The sequence below is a fragment of the Geotrypetes seraphini genome, chromosome 5 (genome assembly GCF_902459505.1).
Source record: "Geotrypetes seraphini chromosome 5, aGeoSer1.1, whole genome shotgun sequence".
In the NCBI taxonomy this organism is placed as follows: Eukaryota; Metazoa; Chordata; class Amphibia; order Gymnophiona; family Dermophiidae; genus Geotrypetes; species Geotrypetes seraphini.
In genome coordinates this window covers 16,797,917-16,823,290 of record NC_047088.1, presented here as the reverse complement: position 1 = coordinate 16,823,290, position 25,374 = coordinate 16,797,917, and the positions used below count along the sequence as shown (strand labels likewise).

General features: G+C 49.8%; 1 protein-coding gene across 7 annotated transcripts in view; it reads left to right on the top strand.

Moving 5' to 3' along the window:
• The window catches only part of ATRX (ATRX chromatin remodeler), a 643,287-nt gene that overhangs the window by 17,845 nt on the left and 600,068 nt on the right, over window positions 1-25,374 (top strand). Inside the window, exon 1 of one of the 7 annotated variants that reach the window (XM_033946350.1) lies at window positions 23,833-23,860. The exons of the other annotated variants lie outside the window; for them this stretch is intronic. The gene's annotated coding sequence lies outside the window, so the exon portion shown is untranslated. Of the gene's footprint in view, window positions 1-23,832; window positions 23,861-25,374 lie in introns of those variants that run through there. 7 annotated transcript variants of the gene reach the window in all.

Here is a 25,374-nt window from a genome sequence, read left to right as displayed (position 1 = left end):
CAAAAAGAATTATTCTGTTGCTGTCTTTCCAGTATCTGTGTTTTCAGCTTGGCAGTTTTATTTTCTCCTCAGGACGGCTGGTTTTATTTTTTTTCCCTGCCATTAGCTGCTTCAAGTTTTGGCAATTTTCTTTCTGGCTGAGGGGTAAGTTGCCTCTCACTCTGTGGCAATTGTCTCAAACTTAAACACTTTGCAGGGCCATATTTTGGATTTGTAGGTACTTGGAGGGCCTCAGAAAAAATAGTTAATGTCTTATTAAAGAAATGACAATTTTGCATGAGGTAAAACTCTTTATAGTTTATAAATCTTTCCTTTTGACTAAGTCTTAATAATATTGTAATTTATAGCTAAAGAGATATATGATCAAGAAACTGTTTTATTTTACTTTTGTGATTATGATACTGAGGGCCTCAAATTTTACTTTTGTGATTATGATACCAAGGGCCTCAAATTAGTACCTGGCGGGCCACATGTGGCCTCCGGGCCGCAAGTTTGAGACCACTGGTCTGTGGTGAACATGATTTTGCAAATTTTTTAAAAATCTGCTTATTTCTAATGAGAAAATCATTTCTTGAGCACATGTTCTGTCTGAATGGTTTATTCCAGTTTTATAGCTGGGAGTTCAGTGAGCTGTCTCATCTGCACAGATTACCCACTTTCACGCTGTTTGTATGTTTTCTCTGCCTTTTGTCAGTAGTGCTCAATTACATTTGCTAATTCTCTCCTTAATGTGACAGTTAATGCTAAGCCCTTTTGTATTGTGCAAATAGAAGCTGTTTCTTCTGGAGTCCTTGGTCCAGTTTTGAGCTCTTTTGATTTACTGCTAATATCATTCTTAGGACTTTTGTTTGAATTTCTAGGCAGAGGTTTAGAAGTTTTGAATTTGTCTCACTGCCTTTGGCTAGTACTGTGGGATTATATTGTCCTGTGTGGGTTTATGGCTCGTGTCACTGAGATCCCACTCGAGTACCGTATTTTCACGCATATAACGCGCGCGTTATACACGTTTTTACCTACCGCGCATACCCCTCGCGCGTTATATGCGTGAGCGCGGTATACAAAAGTTTTAAAACATAGTTCCCACCCCGCCCGACGCCCGATTCACCCCCCCAGCAGGACCACTCGCACCCCCACCCCGAACGACCACTCGCACGCGCTCCCACCCGCACCCGCATCCACGATCGGAGCAAGAGGGAGCCCAAGCCCTCTTGCCCGGCCGACTCCCCGACGTCCGATACATCCCCCCCCCCCGGCAGGACCACTCGCACCCCCACCCCGAACGACCGCTCGCACGCGCTCCCACCCGCACCCGCATCCACGATCGGAGCAAGAGGGAGCCCAAGCCCTCTTGCCCGGCCGACTCCCCGACGTCCGATACATCCCCCCCCCCGGCAGGACCACTCGCACCCCCACCCCGAACGACCGCTCGCACGCGCTCCCACCCGCACCCGCATCCACGATCGGAGCAAGAGGGAGCCCAAGCCCTCTTGCCCGGCCGACTCCCCGACGTCCGATACATCCCCCCCCCCCCCGGCAGGACCACTCGCACCCCCACCCCGAACGACCGCTCGCACGCGCTCCCACCCGCACCCGCATCCACGATCGGAGCAAGAGGGAGCCCAAGCCCTCTTGCCCGGCCGACTCCCCGACGTCCGATACATCCCCCCCCCCCGGCAGGACCACTCGCACCCCCACCCCGAACGACCGCCGACTTCCCGACAATATCGGGCCAGAAGGGAGCCCAAACCCTCCTGGCCACGGCGACCCCCTAACCCCACCCCGCACTACATTACGGGCAGGAGGGATCCCAGGCCCTCCTGCCCTCGACGCAAACCCCCCTCCCCCCCAACGACCGCCCCCCCAAGAACCTCCGACCGCCCCCCCAGCCGACCCGCGACCCCCCTGGCGACCCCCCCGACCCCCCCACCCCCCTTCCCCGTACCTTTGGTAGTTGGCCGGACAGACGGGAGCCAAACCCGCCTGTCCGGCAGGCAGCCAACGAAGGAATGAGGCCGGATTGGCCCATCCATCCTAAAGCTCCGCCTACTGGTGGGGCCTAAGGCGCGTGGGCCAATCAGAATAGGCCCTGGAGCCTTAGGTCCCACCTGGGGGCGCGGCCTGAGGCACATGGGCCCAACCCGACCATGTGCCTCAGGCCGCGCCCCCAGGTGGGACCTAAGGCTCCAGGGCCTATTCTGATTGGCCCACGCGCCTTAGGCCCCACCAGTAGGCGGAGCTTTAGGACGGATGGGCCAATCCGGCCTCATTCCTTCGTTGGCTGCCTGCCGGACAGGCGGGTTTGGCTCCCGTCTGTCCGGCCAACTACCAAAGGTACGGGGAAGGGGGGTGGGGGGGTCGTGGGGATCGCCAGGGGGGTCGCGGGTCGGCTGGGGGGGCGGTCGGAGGTTCTTGGGGGGGGCGGTCGTTGGGGGGGGGGGGGGTTTGCGTCGAGGGCAGGAGGGCCTGGGATCCCCTCCTGCCCGTAATGTAGTGCGGGGTGGGGTTAGGGGGTCGCCGTGGCCAGGAGGGTTTGGGCTCCCTTCTGGCCCAACTACCAAAGGTACGGGGAAGGGGGGTGGGGGGGTCGTGGGGGTCGCCAGGGGGGTCGCGGGTCGGCTGGGGGGGGCGGTCGGAGGTTCTTGGGGGTGGCGGTCGTTGGGGGGAGGGGGGTTTGCGTCGAGGGCAGGAGGGCCTGGGATCCCTCCTGCCCGTAATGTAGTGCGGGGTGGGGTTAGGGGGTCGCCGTGGCCAGGAGGATTTGGGCTCCCTCCTGGCCCGATATTTTTGGGGAATCGGCGGTCCTTCGGGGGGGGGGGAGGGATGTATCGGACGTCGGGGGGGGGCATCAGGCTTTCAGGATGGGGACAGACCTTCAAGGGGGGACAGTGCACGGAAGTCAGGGGGGGTGAACGGAGAGTCGGGACAGCGCACGGAAAGTCAGGGCGGGCGAAAGGAGCGTCGGGCAGCATGCGCGGTATACCCGTGAGCGCGGTATACCAAAGTTTTTGTACATATCATCGTGATTTCTGCGCGCTATACCCGTGTGCGCGTTTTATACGGGTGCGCGTTATTTGCGTGAAAATACGGTATCATCTGCACGGGCTGCCTGTGGTGCTTGTCTCCTACTACTACTATACTACTATTAATTATTTCTATAGCACTACCAGACGTACGCAGCGCTGTACAGAGTCACAAAGAGTAAGAAACAGTCCCTGCTCAAAAGAGCTTACAATCTAAACAGGCAAGACAGACAAACAAGATGTCATGGATACAGTTAAAAGGAACGGTTAATTAGCTGGCTGGGTTGGAGGGCAGAGGAGTAGGGTTAAGGTTTGAAAGCTATATCAAAAAAGTAGGTTTTTAGTCTGCTTTTTTAAACAAGGGAAGGGACTTGACAGACAAACTCGGATCAAGGACATACGCTAGATGTAATTTACTTAGATTTCAGCAAAGCCTTTGATACGGTTCCTCATAGGAGGCTCTTGAACAGACTTGAAGGGCTGAAGTTAGGACCCAAAGTGGTGAACTGGATTAGAAATTGGCTGTCGGACAGATGCCAGAGGGTGGTGGTTAATGGAAGTCGCTCGGAGGAAGGAAAGGTGAGTAGTGGAGTCCGTAAGGGTTCGGTGCTGGGGCCGATCCTGTTCAATATGTTTGAGTGACATTGCTGAAGGATTAGAAGGAAAAGTTTGCTTTTTTGTGGATGATACCAAGATTTGTAACAGAGTAGACACCGAAGAGGGAGTGGAAAATATGAAAAAGGATCTGCAAAAGTTAGAGGAATGGTCTGATATCTGGCAACTAAAATTCAATGCAAAGAAATGCAGAGTAATGCATTTGGGGATTAATAATCAGAAGGAACTGTATTTCCTTAGCAACAGCAGCAGATGAATCCAGAGACCAATGGGATAGCACACATCTACCAGCAGGCGCAGATAGAGAAACTGATTAACAGGTGGTCCTATTGGCTGGCACTCCTCCTGTATCCCCAGCATGCTCTATCTTCTAGTAGGGGATGATCGCTATTCATCTAGCTCCTGGATTCTGGCTGTCTCTGGCTCCTTCTTTTCTCCTGTTGAGGTTTTTTCTCTTCAGTGAGCCCACAATGTTATTTCTCCTGTTGAGGTTCTCTCTTCAGTGAGACAGGGGTGTCCGGCTGAATGGTGCCGGCTTTAGAGGTTACACTTGGGCCCCCCCTTGTCCCTGCCTCACTTAGTCCCTGTTTTTTCTTCTGTTCCTTATTTAAAAAAAAAAAAAAAAAAAGGGGACGACACAGTTACATTTCTGCCCTGCTTGTGCTGAGCAACTGGCATTTTCCAGCACTACTAACAAGGTTGTGAGTACAGTGGTACCTTGGATTACGAGCATAATCCGTTCCAGGAGCATGCTCGTAATCCAAAATGCTCGTTTATCAAAGCGAGTTTCCCCATAGGAAATAATGGAAACTCGCTTTGATAGGTTCCCCTCCCCCCCCCCGAGGCCAGCAGCACTACTCCCCACCCCCCATGAGAACCGGTACCCTCCCCGTGGCCATCGGGCACCCCCCCCCCCGCGGCCATCGGGCACCCCCCTGCTGCGACCTGAGGTCCCCCCAACCCACCCGAACCCTCTTCTTACTTTGCTGTAGCCTCCGCACCGGCACCAGCATGTCCTGTGCGGTGCCTGAAGATCTGCTTCCTGTGCTGGGCCTTGAGAGTTCACATTCGACGTGAGAGTTCACGTTCGAAGTGAACTCTCAGGCCTTGAGCATGCGCACATGCTCAAGGCCAAGCACAGGAAGCAGATCTTCAGGCACCGGCACCACGCACAGGACATGCTGGTGCCGGTGCCGCTGCAGAGGCTACAGCAAAGTAAGAAGAGGGTTCGGGTGGGTTGGGGGGTGCCCGATGGGGGGGGGGGGGGCTCGCAAATCGAAGCGCGCTTGGTTTCCGAGACGCTGATTTTGCGAATGTTTTGCTCGTCTTGTAAAACACTCGCAAACCGGTGCACTCGTAAACCGAAGTACCACTGTATATGTTTACTTCTCTTTGTATTTGAGCTGTGGGGCTGTTTTGTGCTGGTCTGAGCGCTGGTGGTTCCCCTTTGAGTAGTTCTTCTTTTCTTTTGTTATACGCTGTTTTGTTGGGTTGAAAAAAAATAAAAAATAAAAAAATTTAGTTTTCTGCAGGGTGGCTTTGGTGAGGGACTACCCTCAGTTACAGGCGTGGGCGCCTTCCCGCGTGGCAGCAGCACGAACTTCTTTTCTTGCCCGGGACACGGGAGCTGCAGTGTTTGTGAGTTCTGGGGCTGTTCATTCGCGGAGTTGCTGCGGCCAGTGAGGGAGGCCGTGTTTGGATGGCTCCCAGTGTTGACTTGGGGAGTTGAATGATTGCACGACTCCCAGTATGCCCTCGGGGAGGTGTGCTCGGCTCCGGGGTGTTCTTCGGTCACCGGCCAGGATCCGGGTCTCTGCTGAGCGCAAGAGGCTCACGCTGGTTCTCAAATGCTGTTTGAGACCGCACAACTTTGATACTTTCTTCTCTGAGGTGCATTTTTCAAATTTGGGCCACGGCTGTGTGTCTGTATTTGTTTCATTGCGGGCTCCGGGGCTGTGTTTGCAGCGCTGTTCTAGGAGCCGGCATATTTTGGCGCAAAACTTCCCGCGCTTGGGTCTCCTACGCGAGCGGGACAGCCGCAGCGTTCAGGGAGCTATTTTATACTGGTGATTTCTTAGCGTGTACCACGGCTTCTACTTTTCAGAGTATGCTACATCGGGGCTGTTCAGACAGCTTGCCCTTTGTGGCGGTGCTCAAATTTGGGGTGTGTGTGTGTGTTTTCCACTTGCTTCCCTTGCAGATAAGCAGCTAGTTTTCTTGGGTATATTTTGTTATGTATCAGGGGACTTTAAGAAGGAGATTCTGCCTGCGCTTCGTTTTTTTCTACGTCATGGGTTGTCAGTAGGCACAGGGCAGTGCCCGGAGAGTTCCCGTGTTTCCTACAGGTAGTTCATTGTCTCTCTCGGGGTCCCTGAAGGGTGGATCTATGTAGGTTGGAGGTTTCTTTGATGTTTCTTCTTATGTGCAGCGCTGCGTGTGTCTGGTAGCGCTATTGCCCTACTTATTTAACAAATTTTGTCTGGTTTCCCAGTGAGGGGACTCTTTTGGGGCCTGTTGACTCTTCACTTTTTCCTGTGGGTATGGGTGTCTTTAAGTTTATTGCGTGCAGGTCGCCTTCTACTCCTGGCGCGTGCTAGGCAGTCCTCCTGTCTTGCAGACTGGTCTTTGAGGCTGCTGCTGACAAGGGGCAAGTTTCCTCTTCTTCCACATGCTTAGGGTGACACATACTATATACCTGGTGATGTCATCTCTGAGACTCTCTTTTGGCTTGGGGGAATTGTCTGCTATACGTCATGGAGCAGATCGTTTTCTTTTAAGAGGTGAATGCTCCTTATGGATTACGCCTAGGGCGTCTTGCCTTCCTGTGGCAGGCATGAAGTTGCTGTTTGCGGGCTTTCGACATGCTCCTTTTTACTTCGCCTGCTGGGGTCTTGTTAGAGAGAGTTTCTTTTTCTGAACTTTACCGCTCTCGACCAGCCCATTTCTTATTTTCCTGCGCTTCACTTTGAAGGGGTTTTGACTTCCTCTTATATCGCTTTAGGCTTCCTCGCGGAGGGGGGAATTCTCTGTTGTCTGGTCAAAGGCTTTGGCCATTCATCAGGAGGTTTACAACCTTGAATCCTCTTCTTCCCTTTTAGATTCTTTCTTGGGATCATGATGTTTTGGGCTTCCGACGATTATGTTGGTACGAGACCCCCATTTGCGTGTAACTGGAACTTGGAGCCATAGTTTTAGTTCTTCCGGAACTAACAAAATCATTCTATTTACTTCTTACTGCCCGAGGAGATGAAGTTGATCAGCTTTGGACTTGGTTCTCATACTGATCCATATGTTTTTCGGAGTTAGACATTTCCGCCCTGAAACAGTGAGTTTATTTCCTTCCTGGTGGCCACGGCATCAGCAATGTCTCCGCTTGTATGTTCTTGGGCAGCGCTATCTGTTTTGGCGCATACCATTTGTCCTAGCCACGACTCCAAGAACTCTTTATAGGTTGTGGCCCGTAGAGATGGCTTTTTGGCAAACGGGGAATTCAGGGGTTTGTTTTCTTGGACGTCTGCTTCTTAGGCCGTCTTGCCGCCAAATTTATTTGGTTGACGCCATCGGAGGATTTCCTTTCTTCATTCTATTTCCAAGGATCTCTCTTAACCTCTGCCACTTGTTGGCATGTCTGGCTTTGTTATTAGCCTAGTGGGGGCACGGTGTGTTTCTTCACAGATACTAGGGGGGTACAGGGTACGGTCTGAGGTTTCCCCTCTTGTTTAGTCACCTGAATCTACATTCTGCATTTCTGTTTAGGTGTTGGACTCTATAGTGATGTCTCCGCTGTCCCCTTTGGCTCGCCTTTGCATGGGCCTGCTGCTGCAGCCACTTTGGTTCCGGTGGTTTCCGGTATCTCAATCGTCTAGTGGTGGTACTTAATAGGCTCCTCACACTTTGCTTTGTGTAGTTTAGAGGCTCAGCGAGATCGGTGTTTTCACTTAAGCACATAAGCATTGCCTCTGCTGAGTCAGACCATAGGTCCATCACGCCAAGCAGTCCGCTCCCGCGGTGGCCCCCCAGGTCAATGACCTGTAGTGATCTATTACTCTACTATTCTATTACTTTACAGCCTTCTGTACTGTATAGTAACCCTCTAATTGTACCCATGGATCCCCTTTTCCTTCATGAACTCGTCCAATCCCCTTTTGAACCCCAAAGTCGTACTCTGCTCTACCACCTCCTCTGGAAGCGTATTCCAGGTGTTCACCACCCTCTGTGTGAAGAAGAACTTCCTAGCATTTGTTCTGAACCTATCTCCCTTCAATTTTTTTGAGTGCCCTCTAGTTTTTGCTGCCCCTGCTAGTCTGAAGAATCTGTCCCTCTCTACCTTCACTATACCCTTCATGATCTTATGAGTTTCTATCATATCCCCTCTAAGTCTCCGCTTTTCCAGGGAAAAGAGCCCCAGCTTCTCCAGCCTCTCAGCATGTCATGTTATGGTCTTTGCTGGTTTGTTACCTAGTAGCCCACTGTACCAAGCTGTCGGGTTCGGGGGTGCAGGTCTTTCCGTCCTCAGCTCCAGGGGGTCTTACGAGGCGCCTCAATACTTGTTCTTTTTCTTCTCTGGAACATGGTCAGGCGGTTTCGGGATCTTCGGGCCATTCTTCCGGAATGACGCTGCAGGTCCTTTCAGTCGGTGTTATGATGGGGGTATTTCGCTACAGCCGGGGCAGTACGTGCTATGTTCAGTTGGCGGTTAAGGTTGTGGTTCTACTTCAATGGGTGGACCTTCACCTTCCTCTTCTGTTGACAGATCATTTTATGGGTCAGGTAAGGAGTTTGGATAGACTTCTCTCCGTGACATCTGAGCATGGCCCATTTATTGTATGTTACAATGTCCAGTTCTGTGTACGCCCTAGCTTAATCTGTGTAACCCAGTCTTAATCGATAATAAGCCACTTAATCAAACTAACAACACAAAAATTTTGGGAGTTCTAATAGATAATAAACTCACGTTTTGTTCACACATCAGTGCATTGGTCAAAAATTGTTTCTACAGGCTGAGGATGATTCGATCACTTGTCCCCCTCCTTGATAAATTTTCCCTTAATACACTAGTTCATTCCCTAGTAATATCAAAACTAGATTATTGTAATTCATTATTAAAAGGGGCATATCTAAAAGACATAAGGCGTCTTCAACTTATACAAAACACAGCAATAAAGATAATTTCAGGTTCAAAAAAATTCGACCATGTCACACCTTTCCTGCAAAAAGCTCACTGGTTGCCAATAACATATAGGATTACATATAAAATAGCTCTTTTAGTCTTCAAGACATTAAAGACCAACACACCAGCATTTATAGACAGGCTTCTAATTCCACATAGTTCATCAAGAGTTCTTAGATCAACCTCACAGTTTACCCTTAACGTTCCTTCCTTGAAAATTATCGGAACACGCCGTGCTTCTATTTTTTCTGTAACAGTTCCAATGACTTGGAATTCTCTTCCTTTATACATAAGTCTCGAACAAGATTTGCAGAAATTTAAGAGTAGCTTAAAGTGCCTTCTTTTTAAAGAAGCCTTTAACTGAAAAAATAAAGTTCATTCAAGAAGTAACACTTTATGATTTCTACCATCCCCAAAACAAGATTTCCAATAGTTCTCTCATTCAATCCCACTTCTGCCACTAATCCTCTTCCTCCTACCCTCCTAATGTACTTCCCTTTTATGTACTTTTTCTTCAAAAATTGTATTTCTTCCCTTCTTTCCTATTGTTTCCCATGGTTTTAAAAGCAATTACCCTTAGGTCTGTTTAATATATTATGTATAAGTGATTTCTTTAAAATCATATTTTTATCTTTTGTACAACGCTTTGCAATTTGGAAAAGCGTTCAATCAAATAATATGAATAATAATAATATGAATAAACTTATATATCCTGGATATTGAACCTTTTGGCTCAGGCGTTCCGGATCTTTTTATGGAAGTGAGATCTCCTGGAACTAGTCCTCTTGGGCTCGTCTCGATATTCTACGCTTCCTAGCTTCTTCGGTGGACACGGGAAGTGGGAGTTAGAGGGGGTAGCATTGTGGCTTCTTTCTCGCCTCTGGTTTCTCTTTTTTCAGTGTTTTCCCCTGGCTGATGATGTCGTGGATTTGCCATCTCAAGCTTGCTTTCAGGGCACAGTATTTGTAGAATCTCTGGATTGGCTGCGCCATCCTTGCTATGCGGATCTGATGAGTCTTTCGACGGCCGGACTGTTGAGTTTTCTGGTATCTCAGGATTTGCTCACCTAGGGTCCGATCAACATGGATATTTGTACTACTTTGGTATTACGATCTAGCTTTTGAAAAGTCATGGCTGACGTGTAAGGGTTATGCGAAGCAGGTTGTTTTTTCTCTTATTCAGGCGATACAGACCTGTGGCTTCTGCTTCCCTTTGGAGGTTTTTTCCTTTCTTGGGTGCTTCTCAACATTTGTACCCTTCCAGAGTTTCTTTTTGGCACAAGTGTATTGCCAAGGGCTTAGCGTTCAATTCCCTTCCGCTTCAAGTGCCATTCTTAGCTTGTTAAATGGGCTAGGTATCTTGTTCTTCGCTTACTTCTCAGCTTCATGTGGTTCTGTTCCTAAAAAGAGTACGGTATATTCGTACACCTCTTGGAAAGCCCTGTCCGGAGTACAGTCTTAGGGTACTTCTTCGCAGTTTACCGAAGGCTTCATTTCATCCTTGTTTTTTGAGACTCTAAAGGGCTGTTCTGTTGAACACAGGGTTTCTTGTGGCCTTGGCTGCAGCTCGGCGGTTTTCTGAGTTGTAGGCCTTGTTTGACGTGGATTCCTATTTCTAATTTACAATATCTGGGGTGTCAGTTCGGACGGTGCCACAATTTCTTTCTAAGGAGGTGTCGTACTTTCTTTTATGACACTCTCACTTTTCTTCTTCTTCCTGGGAGGAGAAATGGGGAGCCGTGCTTTTATTCATGGCATTTTTTGAAAGTGCGTAGCGTTCTCCCTGAGCTAGGTTTCTAACGACATTTAGTTGTTTAGATCACCTTTTTTGTATTCTTCAAGGGTCACCTGAAACGGATGGGTGGCGTCCAAAGCCTACATCGCTCGATGGGTCCTGGAGGACATTATTTACGCTTTCTTGATGGCAAGGAAGCGTTTGGCGAAAGAGCTTCGTGCCAGTTCCACCAGAGTGATGGCTACTTCTTGGACTTGATCCAGAGGTTTTTTCCTTGGAGGAGTTTTGTCTTGCGGATACTTGGTCTTTCGAGAGTGCTTTATCTCAGCATTACCGGTTGGATGTGGGGGCGCATGCGGTGGATGCGTTTAGTGCTTCGGTTGTTGCGGAGGCGGCGTTTGCTTCCCACCCAGATTGAGGATTGCTTTGCTATATCCCATTGATCTCTGGATTCATCTGCTGCTGTTGCTAAGGAAGGAAAAATTATGTTCTTACCTGTTAATTTTCTTTCCTTTAGACGCAGCAGATGAATCCAGAGCCCCACCCTTTCTGGATATTGTCTGTCAGTTTTTTCTTTTGCAACTTTTGCAGTTTGTTCTTATTGATGATTGTATTCTGTATTATTTCCTTTTGGGATTTGTTACGGGAAAGAAGTTGTTTACATGCTATGCCTATTGCTGGTTATGGATGCTTGGGCAAGGAGCTATACTGGGGATACAGGAGGAGTGCCAGCCAATAAGACCACCTGTTAATCAGTTTCTCTATCTCCACCTGCTGGTAGATGTGTGCTATCCCATTGGTCTCTGGATTCATCTGCGTTTAAAGGAAAGAAAATTAACAGGTAAGAACATAATTTTTCCATGCTGGAAGGTGAGAGGCTGATATGCATGGACGGGGAGGACCTTGGGGTGATAGTGTCAGAAGATCTAAAGGCAAAAAAAAAACTGTGTGACAAGACGGAGGCTACTGCCAGAAGGATGCTGATATGTTTAAAGAGAGACGTAGCCAGTAGAAGGAAGAAGGTGTTGATGCCCCTGTACAGGTCATTGGTGAGGCCCCACTTTTATTTTGCGAAGGACGTAAGAAGACTTGTAGCGGTCCAGAGGAGGGTGACGAAAATGATAGGAAGTTTGCACCAGAAGATATATAAGGAGAAACTGGAAGCCCTGAATATATATACCCTAAAACAGGGGTGCCCAATACGTCGATCGACTGGTTGATCGCTCAGGCAACCCCAGTTGATCGTTGAGCTATGCGGTTTCCCTTCTGTGCTGTCCGGCTTTCTCTCTCGCCTCCCGCGCATCTCTTTACTTAATTTTATCAGGGAGCAGTCTGCAGAGACGATCGCCAGTACTTTAGGGATCCTTGCAGGTTGCCATAGGCTCAGGAACTGTCTTCCCTCTGTTGCGATCCTGCCTCTGATGTCAGAGGAGGGGTGGAACCGCGGCAGAGAGACGACAGCTCCTGAGGCCTATGGCAACCTGCAAGGATTGCTAAAGTATTGGTGATCGTTTTTGCAGGCTGCTCCCTGCTAAAATTAGGTAAAGGGATGTGCAGGAGGTCATGGAGGAATACTTAGGCCTTCAAGGGGGGGTACAGGCCTTCAGGGATGATGGTGTAGGCCTTCAGGGGGGACAGGCAGGCCTTTAGGGATGGGGTGCAGACCTTCGGGGGGGGGACAGGCTTTCAGGGGAGGAGGGCCCTGATGTGGAAGGTAGGGAGGGAGGGAATGGGGTTTCAAAGAGACGTGCATATTCTGACTTTGGGGGGAAGAAATAATGGGTCTAAAAACAGAGGAGTGGGAGAATGATGGTGGACAATGGGATTTAGGGAGGGAAGGAACAGAATGGACATAAGGGATGGTGTGGAGGGGGATGGAGATACTGGATAAGAAGGTAGTTGGGAAAAGAAAGGGAGAGATGGTGGACCCTGGAGTGGTAGGGAAGGAGGGAGAGATGCTGGATGAAAGGGTAGTTGAGAAAAGGTGGATCTGTGGATGGAGATGAAAAAAAGGAATGAAGCCTGACCTCTAGGGGAGGGAAGGGAAACGGAAGGGGAGGATAGAGATAGAAGATGGATTGTTAGCATGAAGAAAGAAGGAGACCCTGGCAAGCAAGTTATCAGAAGACAACCGGTGCCTGGGACCAACAAGATTTGAATAATGACCAGGCAACAAAGGTAGGAAAAATGATTTTATTTTTAATTTAGTGATCAAAATGTGTCCATTTTTAGAATTTATATCTGCTGTCTACATTTTGCACTATGGCCCCCTTTTACTAAACCACAATAGTGGTTTTTAGCGTAGGGAGCCTATGAGCATCGAGAGCAGCGTAGGGCATCAGCACAGCTTCCTGCACTAAAAACCGCTATCGTGGTTTAGTAAAAAGGGAGGGGGTATATTTGTCTATTTTTGTATAGTTGTTACTGAAGTGACATTGCATAAAGTCATCTGCCTTGATCTCTTTGAAAAAAACCCCAGAATATAAATGATAATTAACATTTTCTCTGAGTACAATGTGCTTTGTGGTTTATTTTTTTTATTTTATTGTTGGTAGATCATTTTGACTTGGTCATTTTAAAAGTAGCTCGCAAACCCAAAAAATATGGGCCCCTGCCATAGAAGAAAGGAGGGACAGGGGAGATATGATTCGGACATTCAGATACTTGAAAGGTATTAATGTAGAACAAAATCTTTTCCAGAAAAAGGAAAATGGTAAAACCAGAGGACATACTTTGAGGTTGAGTGGTGGCAGATTCAAGAGCAATGTTAGAAAATTTTACTTTACAGAGAGGGTGGGGACGCCTGGAATGCGCTCCCGAGAGAGGTGGTGGAGAGGAAAACGGTGATGGAGTTCAAAGAAGCGTGGGATGAACCCAGAGGATCTAGAATCAGAAAATAATATTAATTATCCCAGGACAAGCAGGCAGGTATTCTCACTAGTGGGTGATGTCATCCGACAGAGCCCCGATGCGGATGTCTCACAAGCATACTTACTTGAAGAAACTTCAGAAGTTTCGAGATTCCCGCACCGCGCATGTGCGAGTGCCTTCCTGCCCGATGGCCCGGGTGTGTCTCCTCAGTTCTTTTCTTTCCGCAGAGCTGAGAAGTTTGCTTCAACTCTCTGCGCTGAGTGAACCCGTGTTCTTGCCTTCTAGTACCACGGTTTTGAGTTATTTTTCTCTTAATCGTGTGTTTTCTTCTTTCGTTTGTTATTTAAAAAAAAAAAAATTTTTCCGGGAATCCGACCGGGTCGGCCGCGTGGCTCAGGCCACGCTCCTTCGATCTAGCGGCGGAGCTTTTTCGGCCTATGTCCCGGCCGATTACCGGTTTTAAAAAGTGCATCAAGTGCCAGCGCGCGATTTCGCTGACGGACCCGCATCGACGCTGTCTGCACTGTCTTGGTCCGGAACATCTCCCGAAATCGTGCCGGCCTTGTTCCACTCTAACAGCACGTGCGTTTAAGCGTTGCTGTTTTCTGTGGGAGTCGATGTTCAAGATGGAAGCTGCTAAAGAACCTTCCGCTTTGACTTCAACCAGCGCTTCGCCTGTTCCTCCGAAGTCGTCTTCTGCTCCTGCTGCATCGGGTCTTTTGAAGCTGGCCTCCTTCGTCCCGGACAGTTTGGCCAGAGAGTATTACAAAATTTATTCTCCTAAGTTGCCAACACTCCCACCGTCCCATTCTGGTTAGCTTGGAGGTCATCCACTAGTGAGAATACCTGCCTTCTTGCCCTGGGATAAAGCAATGTTACTTACCGTAACAGTTGTTATCCAGGGACAGCAGGCAGCTATTCTCACATCCCACCTACCTCCCCTGGGTTGGCTTCTCTGCTAGCTATCTGAACTGAGGAGACATGCCCGGTGCATCGGGCGGGAAGGCACTCGCGCATGCGCGGTGCGGGCAATTCTAAACTTCTAAAGTTTCTACAAGCAAATATGCTTGTGAGACGTCCGCATCAGGGCTCCGTCGGATGACGTCGCCCACATGTGAGAATAGCTGCCTGCTGTCCCTGGATAACACCTGTTACGGTAAGTAACTGTACTATATTGAACTAAGGCCAGTACTGGGCAGACTTGCATGGTATGTGTCTGTATATAGCTTTATCCCAGGACAAGCAGGCAGCATATTCTCTACATGTGGGTGACGTCACCGATGGAGCCCCTTAGCGGACGTTTTCGCAAGCAGACTTGCTTGAAGACCTTCAAGCTTGCGATTGACCCGCGTATGCGCGCGTGCCCCTCCCGCCCGGTCTAGGGCATGCATCTCCTCAGCGTGTCCTCAGTTCTCTGTTTTCCGCGGATCCTTGCTTCGCGTGATATTGTTATCCCTCTTGCACTGCAGCTTGTTTGGTTAGTTTCTTTTTAGTCGCTGTGCTCGTGTCTGTGTTTTTCTTCTTTTTCTTTGTTTTTCGGTTCATACCTTTTTGACCGGGTTCCTGGTTTTACTCTGGCTGCCTTGCCTCGTGGGGCCGCGGCCGTCTTTTTTCTTATGTCCCGGCCTCGTTCCAGGTTTAAAAACTGTATTAAGTTCAACCGGGTTATCTCCATCACCGACCCTCATCTTTGGTGTGTGAATTGCCTGGGTGCAGAGCACCACGCTGAGTCGTGCTCCCGTTGTGTGACTTTGCAACTGCGGGCTCTTTGTCGGAGGGTGGCCAAGATTCTCCAACTCTTGGCCCCATGGATCCTGCGAGCTCGGCCTTGGCGCCCTTGTTGGGTGTTTCGGCCTCGAAATCCCCATCGGCCTCGAAGGCTCCGGCCTCGGCCCCTGCTGTTACTCCGTCCTCGGGTAAATCTCCTCTTTCCTGTTCAGGTGTGCTGGCAAAGAAGCCTACCTCTGAGTCTCATACAAGTGCCGCCTCGTCGGAATGTTCAAGACATCACTCTAAGCATCCCTCCTCACGTGGGGAATACTCTTCCTTGAGGTCGCCCCCGAAGGATCGCATACCTACACCTAAGACCTAAACACTTTTGGTCTTGGTGCCTATGTTCGAGGACATGCTTAAGGCTATTCTTACCACGCAGCTTTCCTCGGTGGTGAGCCAACTGGTCCCGACTTCGACGCCTCTGACCTCGGTCTCGACCCAGGCTCGGTCTAACCAGCCTGAGCGTCCCCTCATTTCTCAAGGTCCTGGCCGTAAGATTCGCCAGGTTTCCTCGAGTGATTCTTCATCCCCTGGGGTTCCAGACCAGGGGGTCGTTTTTCCCCCACTACTTTGTCAAGGTTTGCCCCTCCTAAGAAGCCCCGGGCTTCTCCGCCTGCGAAACATTCTAGACACACGCTTGTCCTCGAGTTGGACTCGGGGTTGTGTTCCCCATCGAGGCAGCTATCAGCCTCTAAGGGGCCTTCTTCGAAACCAGTGGAGGACTTCTCCTTTACTCAGTCTTTCCCGAGGCGTCGCCAGTTACTTCCTCGGACCCCGGGGGTCTTCCCCGGCCCACCTTGTATGGGGTTGTTCCTTGACGCCCCCCAGACACTTTAGTAGGGCCTCTTTAGTCTCCCATTCATGGGACTCCGAGGCCCCGGCTTACTATTCGAGGGAAATTTCTCCCTTTTTCTCGGCTGCCCCCAGATCTCACTCGAGGTCCCCTCAGGAGGATGAGTCTTCTGCTCGACACTCCTCCTTTACTCGTTTCATATCTGACATGGGTAGGGCCTTGAAACTGGACCTCCGGTCTGAGTCCCGTTATACTCAGGAATATCTGCAGGAGATGGGTGTTGCTCATCTGCACCGCGAGGCGATACGCTTGCCTTGGCACCAGGTTCTCCGACAATCCTTTCTCCGGAACCTGGAGACCCCCTATGCGGTCACGGCCATTCCCTTCAATTAGTCCTGTTACCGGACGATTCCAGTTAAGGGGTTTAAGAGTTCTCAGCTTTCTCATCAGTCCTTGGTGGTTGAGTCTTCCTTGAAGTCCAACCCCTCTAAGGTTTACGGTGCCATCCCTCCGGGCCGAGAGGGCCGTGCGATGGAAAAGTTTGGTTGCCGTCTTTACCAAAACTCAATGATGGCGAATCGTGTCCTCAACTATAACTTTCTCTTCACATTCTACCTCCGGTTCTGTGTGGATATCCTCCGCTCGTTCCGGGAGGATGTTCCGGAATCTCGGCGTTGGGAGTTTCGCCTCCTCGAGGAGACCCTCTCCCAGCTCCGCCTCTATATGTTCCAGGCGGCCTACGATGCCTTCGAGTTGTCCTCAAGGGTCATGGCCTTTGCGGTTGCCATGCGTCACCTCGCTTGGCTCCGTCTTGTAGATATGGATTCGAGTCTACAGGATCTCCCATGTGTGGGTTATGAGCTCTTTGATGAATCTATGGAAGCGGCCACCAAGCGTCTGTCGGACCACGAACGGTTCTTTGCCTCTCTGGTGAAACTTAAGCCGAAGGCCCCCCCTGGCTCGGCAATACAAAATTCCTCTCCGGAGGAATCTACTCCTGCGTTCTCCTGGCCTCCTCCGAAGTGGCCTCAAAAACATCAGCAACGTCAACCTAAGGCCCAGCCGCCGGCTCCGGCAAAGCCTGGGCCTTCTTTTTGACAATTCCGGTCCGGGTCTTCGGGCTCCCTTCCTCATGGAGCCTTCCTCCCTCCCCATCGAGGGTCGTCTCCATCATTTCTATGCCCAGTGGGAATGTCTTACCACCGACAGTTGGGTGCTTTCCATCTTCCGGGAGGGGTACTCCCTTCACTTCAGTCATGTACCCCCATACCTACCTCCAAGAAAGTTTCCTTCTGCTCGATCTCAGCTGCCTCTCCTTTTGCAGGGAGCTCAGTCCCTTCTTCGCCTTTGGACGGTAGAGGAGGTTCCCCCGGACCAATGGAACACTGGATTTTATTCCCGGTACTTTCTGGTACCCAAGAAGACGAGGGATCTGCGTCCAATCCTGGACCTCCGTGCTCTGACCAAGTTTTTGGTCAGGGGAAAGTTCAGAATGCTCACCCTTCCTACTTTGTACCCCCTCTTGGACGAGGGGGCTGGCTGTGCTCACTAGACCTCAAGGAGGCGTACACGCACATTCCAATACACCTGGCCTCTCGCCGGTATCTGAGATTCCGGGTGGGGGATCTCCATATCCAGTATCGTGTTCTTCCCTTTGGCCTGTCGGCATCTCCGAGGGTCTTCACGAAATGTCTCGTGATGGTTGCTGCCGCCCTACGTCTCCACGGCCTGCAGGTGTTTCCCTACCTCGACAACTGGTTGATCAAAGCGTCCTCTCGCCACGAAGTTCTGCGAGCGACCAATGAAACCATCTTGCTCCTTCAGAGCCTCGGCTTCGAGGTGAACTTCCCCAAGTCTCAGCTCTGTCCGTCCCAGTCTCTGGAATTCATCGGAGTGGTCCTGGACATGGCTCGTCTCCGCTCCTTCTTGCTTCGTCCTCGAAAGGAGGCCCTTGTTGGATTATGCTGGTGGGTAGCCCATCTATCTTCGGCTCCGGCTCGTCTCATGATGGTCCTCCTAGGTCATATGGCCTCCACGGTTCACGTGACTCCTTTTGCCAGACTTCTCCATATTCCTCAATGGACTCTAGCGTCCCAATGGAATTAGGATCGGGATCCTGTCTCTCAACTCATTGTGGTGACTCCTTTGTTGAGGCAGTGTCTCCGTTGGTGGATGCTTTTTTCCAATCTTTCCAGAGGTTTTATGTTTCATGCTCCTCCTCCGCAGAAGGTCCTGACTACGGACTCGTTGACCTACGCATGGGGGGCTCATCTGGACGTTCTTCGCACTCGGGGTCTTTGGTCCAGTGCCGACCGACTTTGTCACATTAATCTGCTAGAGCTTCGAGTGATCTTCCTCGCCCTGAAAGCTTTTTGCCACCTGCTTCGCGACTGAGTGGTGCTGGTCCACACGGACAACCAGGACGCCATGTATTATATCAACAAACAGGGGGGAACGGGGTCCCGGTCCCTGTGCCAGGAGGCGCTGCGTCTCTGGGATTGGGCTATCCGCAGCAACATATTCCTTCAAGCGGTCTACATTCAGGGCCAGCACAATTGTCTGGCGGACAAGTTGAGTCGTCTTCTGCAGCCTCACGAATGGTCCATCCATTCCTCGACCCTGCGTCAGGTCTTTGCTCGTTGGGGAGCTCCGGACGTCGATCTGTTTGCGTCCCCTCACAATCACAAGTTGCCCCGCTTCTGCTTCAGGGTCTAAACCCCACTTAGACGCGAGGCGAATGCTTTCCTGCTGGATTGGACGAATCTGTTTCTGTATGTGTTCCCTCTGATTCTGCAGACTCTCGTCAGGCTCAAGTCCACGAGTGCCACCATGATCCTGATATCTCCTCGGTGTCTCTGACAGCCCTGGTTCTCCCTTCTGTTTCAACTCAGTTCCCGGGAGCCGCCTCTTCTGCCTGTTTTTCCTTTTCTGCTTACACAGAGTCTGGGTTCTCTGCTTCATCCCATACTTGCAGTCTCTGCACTTAATGGCTTGGTTCCTCGAGACTTAATGCCCTCGTTCCAGTTCTCACAGTCTATGCTGGACGTCCTGGAGGCGTCTCGGATGGAGTTCACTCGCCAATGTTACCAGCACAAGTGGACCTGTTTCTATTCCTTTTGTGCTACTTGACAGCAGGAGCCGTTTTCTGCCTCCTTATCTGCTGTCCTTGACTGTCTGTTACACTTGTATGGTGCTGGACTCAAGTCTTCCTCGGTTCGAGTCCACCTTAGTGCCATTGCTGCTTTTCATCAGCTGATTGACGGGAAGCCTATCTCTGTTCATCCTGTGGTTTCCCGCTTCATGGAAGCTTTTTTCATGTTCATCCGCCCCTTAAACCTCCTCCTGTGGTTTGGGATCTTAACGTGGTCCTTGCTCGCTTAATGAAACCCACGTTCGAGCCGCTAGCACAGGCTCACTTGAAATATCTTACTTGGAAGGTTGTGTTTCTTATTGCTCTCACTTCTGCCCGTCGTGTCAGTGAGCTTCAAGCCTTGGTTGCGGACCCTCCTTTCACTGTCTTCCATCATGATAAGTTGGTGCTTTGTACCCATCCTAAGTTCTTGCCTAAGGTTGTTTCTGAGTTTCACATCAACCAATCCATTGTTCTTCCTGTGTTTTTTCCGAAGCCCCATTCTCACCCTGGTGAAGTGGCTCTGCATTCTTTTGATTGTAAGCGTACGATGGCCTTCTACTTGAAGCGCACCGCTCCTCATCGTACTGCTCCCCAGCTGTTCATCTCTTTCGATCCTAATCGCTTGGGTCGTTCTCTTTCTAAGCGGACCATTTCAACTGGTTGGCCGCTTGTATCTCTTTTTGTTACGATCAGGCTGGTCTCTCCCTCCTGGGTCGAGTCACTGGCCACAAGGTCAGAGCGATGGCAGCGTCTTTTGCTTTCCTCCACTCGACTTCACTTGAGGAAATCTGTAAGGCTGCCACTTGGTCCTCGGTTCATATGTTTACCTCGCACTACTGTCTGGATACTTTCTCCAGGCGTGATGGCCATTTTGGCCAGTCTGTTTGGCAAAATCTGTTCTCCTAAATTGCCAACTTTCCCTCCATCCCATTTTGGTTAGCTTGGAGGTCTCCCACATGTAGAGAATATGCTGTCTGCTTTTCCTGTGATAAAGCACGGTTACTTACCGTAACAGGTGTTATTCAGGGTCAGCAGGCAGATATTCTCGCAACCCACCCATCTCCCTGTGGTTGGCTTCTTTGCTAGCTATCTGAACTGAGGACATGCTGAGGAGACCATGCCCTAGACCGGGCAGGAGAGTCACACGTGCATGCGCAGGTCAATCGCAAGCTTGAAGGTCTTCAAGCAAGTCTGCTTGCAAAAACGTCCGCTAGGGGGCTCCTTCGGTGACGTCACCCACATGTAGAGAATATCTGCCTGCTGTCCCTGGATAACACGTGTTACGGTAAGTAACTGTGCTTTTTGTTTGAGGATGGGCTGGGGAGGGCTTCAATGGCTGGTAGGGTGTAGATGGGCTGGAGTGAGCTTTGACGGAGACTTCAGCAGTTGGAACCCAAGCACAGTACCGGGTAGAATTTTGGATTCTTGCCCAGAAATAGCTAAGAAGAAAAATTTTTTAAAAAAATTTAAATTGAATCAGGTTGGCCAGACTGGATGGACCATTCGGGTCTTTATCTGCCATCATCTATTATGTTATTATTGGGGAAAAATTACTGTTTGCTCTGTAATGGGTGGAGTTCCCCCCCAATGGGAGCAGCAACATTTCTAAATAAAGTGTGTGTGTGGGGTTTCCCCCACACTCTTGGAGCGTTTTAAAATAGTGTTGAAATCCAGTGCAGTAACATCCTGGACACTGCGAGGAAAGATATTGAGGGGCAGCAGCAGAATGAATACACTTGTAGGTCAGCAGTAAGATCTTGAACTGTATATGGTGGCAGATAAGGGAGCCAGTGAAGTGACTTAAGGAGAGGGGTGACATGAGCGTGGCGAGGTAGGTAGAAGATGAGTCATAGAAACATAGAAATAGACGGCAGATAAGGGCCCACGGCCCATCTAGTCTGCCCACCTTAATGTCCCTCCCCTACCTTTGCCCTGTGAAGAGATCCCATGTGCCGATCCCATTTGGCCTTAAAATCAGGCACGCTGCTGGCCTCAATCACCTGTAGTGGAAGACTATTCCAGCGATCAACCACTCTTTCAGTGAAAAAGAATTTCCTGGTGTCACCTCGTAGTTTCCCGCCCCTGATTTTCAACGGATGCCCTCTTGTTGTCGTGGGACCCTTGAAAAAGAAGATATCTTCCTCCGCCTCGATGCGGCCCGTAAGATACTTGAACGTCTCGATCATGTCCCCCCTCTCTCTGCGCTCCTCGAGCGAGTATAGCTGTAATTTGTCAAGCCGTTTTTCGTATGGTAGATCCTTGAGTCCCGAGACCATCCGGGTGGCCATTCTTTGCACCGACTCCAGTCTCAGCACATCCTTGTGATAATGCGGCCTCCAGAATTGCACACAGTATTCCAGGTGGGGCCTCACCATGGATCTATACAATGGCATAATGACTTCCGCCTTACGACTGACGAAACCCCTTCATATGCAGCCCATGATTTGTCTTGCCTTGGACGAAGCCTGCTCCACTTGATTGGCAGACTTCATGTCCTCACTGACGATTACCCCCAAGTCTCGTTCTGCTACCGTTTTTGCTAGGATCTCGCCATTAAGGGTATAAGACTTGCATGGATTCTGGCTGCCCAGGTGCATAACTTTGCATTTTTTGGCATTGAAGTTGAGTTGCCATGTCCTAGACCATCGCTCCAGTAGGAGTAGGTCGTGCATCATGTTGTCGGGCACTGAATCTTCGTCTGTTGTGCATTTGCCCACTACATTACTCAGTTTGGTGTCATCGGCGAATAATGTTATTTTACCTCGAAGCCCTTCTGCCAAGTCTCTTATAAAGATGTTGAATAGGATTGTCGCGCAGCAGAGTTTTGCACAGATTGCAAGGGGGAGAGGCTGAGGGATACCATTTAGGAGTAGAGTGCAGTAATCAAAGTGTGATGTTATGAGAGCTTGGACAAGGGGCTGGGTAGTGTGCTCAGAGAGGAAGAGGCAAATTGTGGTGATATTGAAGAGATAGAAGCGACAGGTCTTAGCAGCATGTTGATATATGTAGAAAATGAGAGGTCAGAATCGAAGATGGCTCCAAGGTTGCAAGAAGAGGAGACTGGAACAATGACAGTATTATTTTTGGAGATGGAGAAAGGAGGAGGAGGAGTAAAGGGTTTAGGACATAATTAGTTTCAGATGAGGGCAGGACAACCAGGCACCGATGTCAGCTAACAGGCAGATACTTTTTCTTAGACTTTAGGTAAAATTTCAGTTGTTGAGAGGTAGAGCTGGGAGCTATCAGCATAAAGATGATACTGGAATCCATTGGAGGAGATCAGGGCACCGAGGGAAGAGGTGTAGAGAGAGAAGAGAAGGGGTCCTAAGACAGAACCATGGGGTACACCAACTGCTAGCAGAGTAGCAACAGAATAAGACCCACCAATACATACACTAGAGGTGCATTAGGAAAGGTTAGAGGCAAACCAGGAGAGAACAGAATCACGGAATCCAAATGAGGACAGCATATCAAGGAGTAAGTTGTGATTTACAGTATCAAAGGCAGCAGACAGGTCAAGAAGGTTAAGGATAGAATAAAGGCCCTTAGATCTGGCCATTAACAAGTCACTGCAGACCTTAGTGATAAGAACATAAGAAGTTGCCTCCGCTGAGGCAGACCAGAGGTCCATCTTGCCCAGCGGTCCGCTCCCGCGGCGGCCCATCAGGCCTATTGCCTGAGCAGTGGTCCCTGACTATTTCTATAACCTACCTCTACTCCTATCTGTACCCCTCAATCCCTTTGTCCTCTAGGAACCTATCCAAACCTTCTTTGAAGCCCTGTAACGTGCTCCTGCCTACCACAGCCTCCGGAAGCACGTTCCATGTATCTACCACCCTCTGGGTGAAAAAGAACTTCCTAGCATTTGTTCTAAACCTGTCCCCTTTCAATTTCTCCGAGTGCCCCCTTGTACTTGTGGTTCCCCATAATTTGAAAAATCTGTCCCTGTCTACTTTTTCTATGCCCTTCAGGATCTTGAAGGTTTCTATCATGTCTCCTCTTAAGTCTCCGCTTCTCCAGGGAGAACAGCCCCAACTTTTTTAGTCTGTCAGTTTGAGAGATTTTCCATACCCTTTATCAGCTTAGTTGATCTTCTCTGGACTCCCTCAAGTACTGCCATGTCCTTCTTGAGGTACGGGATACAGTGGCAGGATGATTTCCTTCGTCCTGGTCGTGATACCTTTCTTAATGATACCCAACATTTTGTTTGCTTTCCTTGAGGCTGTGGCGCACTGTGCCGACGCCTTCAATGTTGTGTCTACCATCACTCCCAGGTCTCTTTCAAGGTTACTTACCCCTAGCAGTGGTCCCCCCATTTTGTAAGTGAACATCGGGTTCTTTTTCCCTACATGCATGACCTTGCATTTCCCTATGTTGAAGCTCATTTGCCACTTTTTGACCCACTCTTCCAGTGTCGTCAGATCCTTTTGGAGATCTTCGCAGTCTGCCGTGGTTTTAACCCTGCTGTATAGTTTGTTGTCATCTGCAAATTTAATGACCTCACATTTTGTTCCCGCCTCCAGGTCGTTAATGAATATATTGAACAGGAGCGGTCCCAGCACCGACCCCTACGGAAATCCGCTCGTGACTCATTGCCAGTCTGAGTAATGGCCCTTTACTCCAACCCTCTGTTTCCTGTCTGCCAGCCAGTTTTTGATCCATCTGTGGACCTCCCCTTGCACCCCGTGGTTCCATAGCTTCTTAAGCAGTCTTTCGTGTGGTACCTTGTTGAAGGTTTTTTGGAAGTCAAGGTAAATGATGTCTATGGATTCCCCTTTATACACCTGGCTGTTTACACCCTCAAAGAAGTACAATAAGTTTGTGAGGCATGACCTACCCTTGCAGAAGCCATGCTGACTCGACTTTAGCTGTCCATTGTTTTCGATGTGTTCACAGATGCTGTCTTTAATCAGCGCTTCCATCATCTTTCCCGGGACCGAGGTCAAGCTCACCGGCCTGTAGTTTCCTGGGTCACCCCTTGAACCTTTCTTGAAGATGGGCGTGACATTTGCTATTTTCCAGTCCTCCGGGATCTCTCCAGTTTTTAACGATAGGTTGCATATTTGTCGAAGTGGCTCTGCTATTTCGTTTCTTAGTTCCTTGAGTACCCTTGGGTGAATGCCGTCCGGACTTGGCGATTTGTCGCTCTTTAGCCTGTCTATCTGCCTGAGGACATTCTCTTGGCTTACCTCTAGTTGGACCAGCTTATCATCCTGATCTCCATTTACGATCTCTTCGGGTTCCGGAATGTTGGTTGTGTCTTCCCTCGTGAAGACTGACGTGAAGAACTCATTTAACTTGTCAGCTATCTCTTTTTCCTCTTTTACCACTCCCTTTCTGTCTCCATCATCCAAGGGTCCCACTTCCTCCCTTGCTGGTTGCTTCCCCTTAATGTACCTGAAGAATGATTTGAAGTTTGTTGCTTCCCCCGCCAGTCTCTCTTCATATTCTCTTTTTGCTTTCCTAACCACTCGGTGACACTCCCTTTGGTGTTCTTTGTGCTCCTTTTGGTTGTCCTTTGTTTGGTCCTCTGTTGAGTGTTAGGGGCGAAAACCAGATTGTAGAGGGTTGAGAATCTGTCAAGTTAAAAGGAAGTCCAGGCAGTGACGGAGAATAGCACGCCTACCACTAGGGCAGAGGCTGGGTTAGAGGGCAGAGGGGAGTATGGGACAATCAAGCCATTGTGATGAGGTTGGCTCTTTTTAGGGGGAAGAGGCTACAGAGAAGGGAGGTGGGACAGTGTTCAGAGCCTAGCAGGGAGGGAGGATTGGTTCACAGCCTGGTAGGGAAAGAGAGTGAGGGCAGGGAGGGAAGAGGTCTGGGTGAAGAACTTGGCAGAGAGGGGGGCTGAGTGCAGAATCTGGCAGGGCAGGACACTTGAATATTAAGCCACCCGAATTATATTCGAGTCAACCATTTTTCCTCCTTTTTGTGGGGAAAAATGGGGGTCTTGACTTGTATCCGGATCGACTTATATTCGAGTATATACGGTAGATAGATTTTGAGAAGAAAGCAGAGTAAAAGAATGTTAAAAGTTAATGCCAAAGATGGATGTAGGGCAGAAAGGAGATTTTGAGAAGAAAGCAGAGAAAAAGAAGAATGTTAAAATTTCCCTCTGCTGCGGTCCCACCCTCGCAGTGAAGCCAGTTCCCACTTCCTTTTTCTTTGGTGGGATCATGGTAGAAGGTAGCCTGCAGAGCCGGCAGCAGGTTGCCATTAACTGTCACGTCCCTTCCGGATTCCATACGCTAGGTGTTCAATCCCA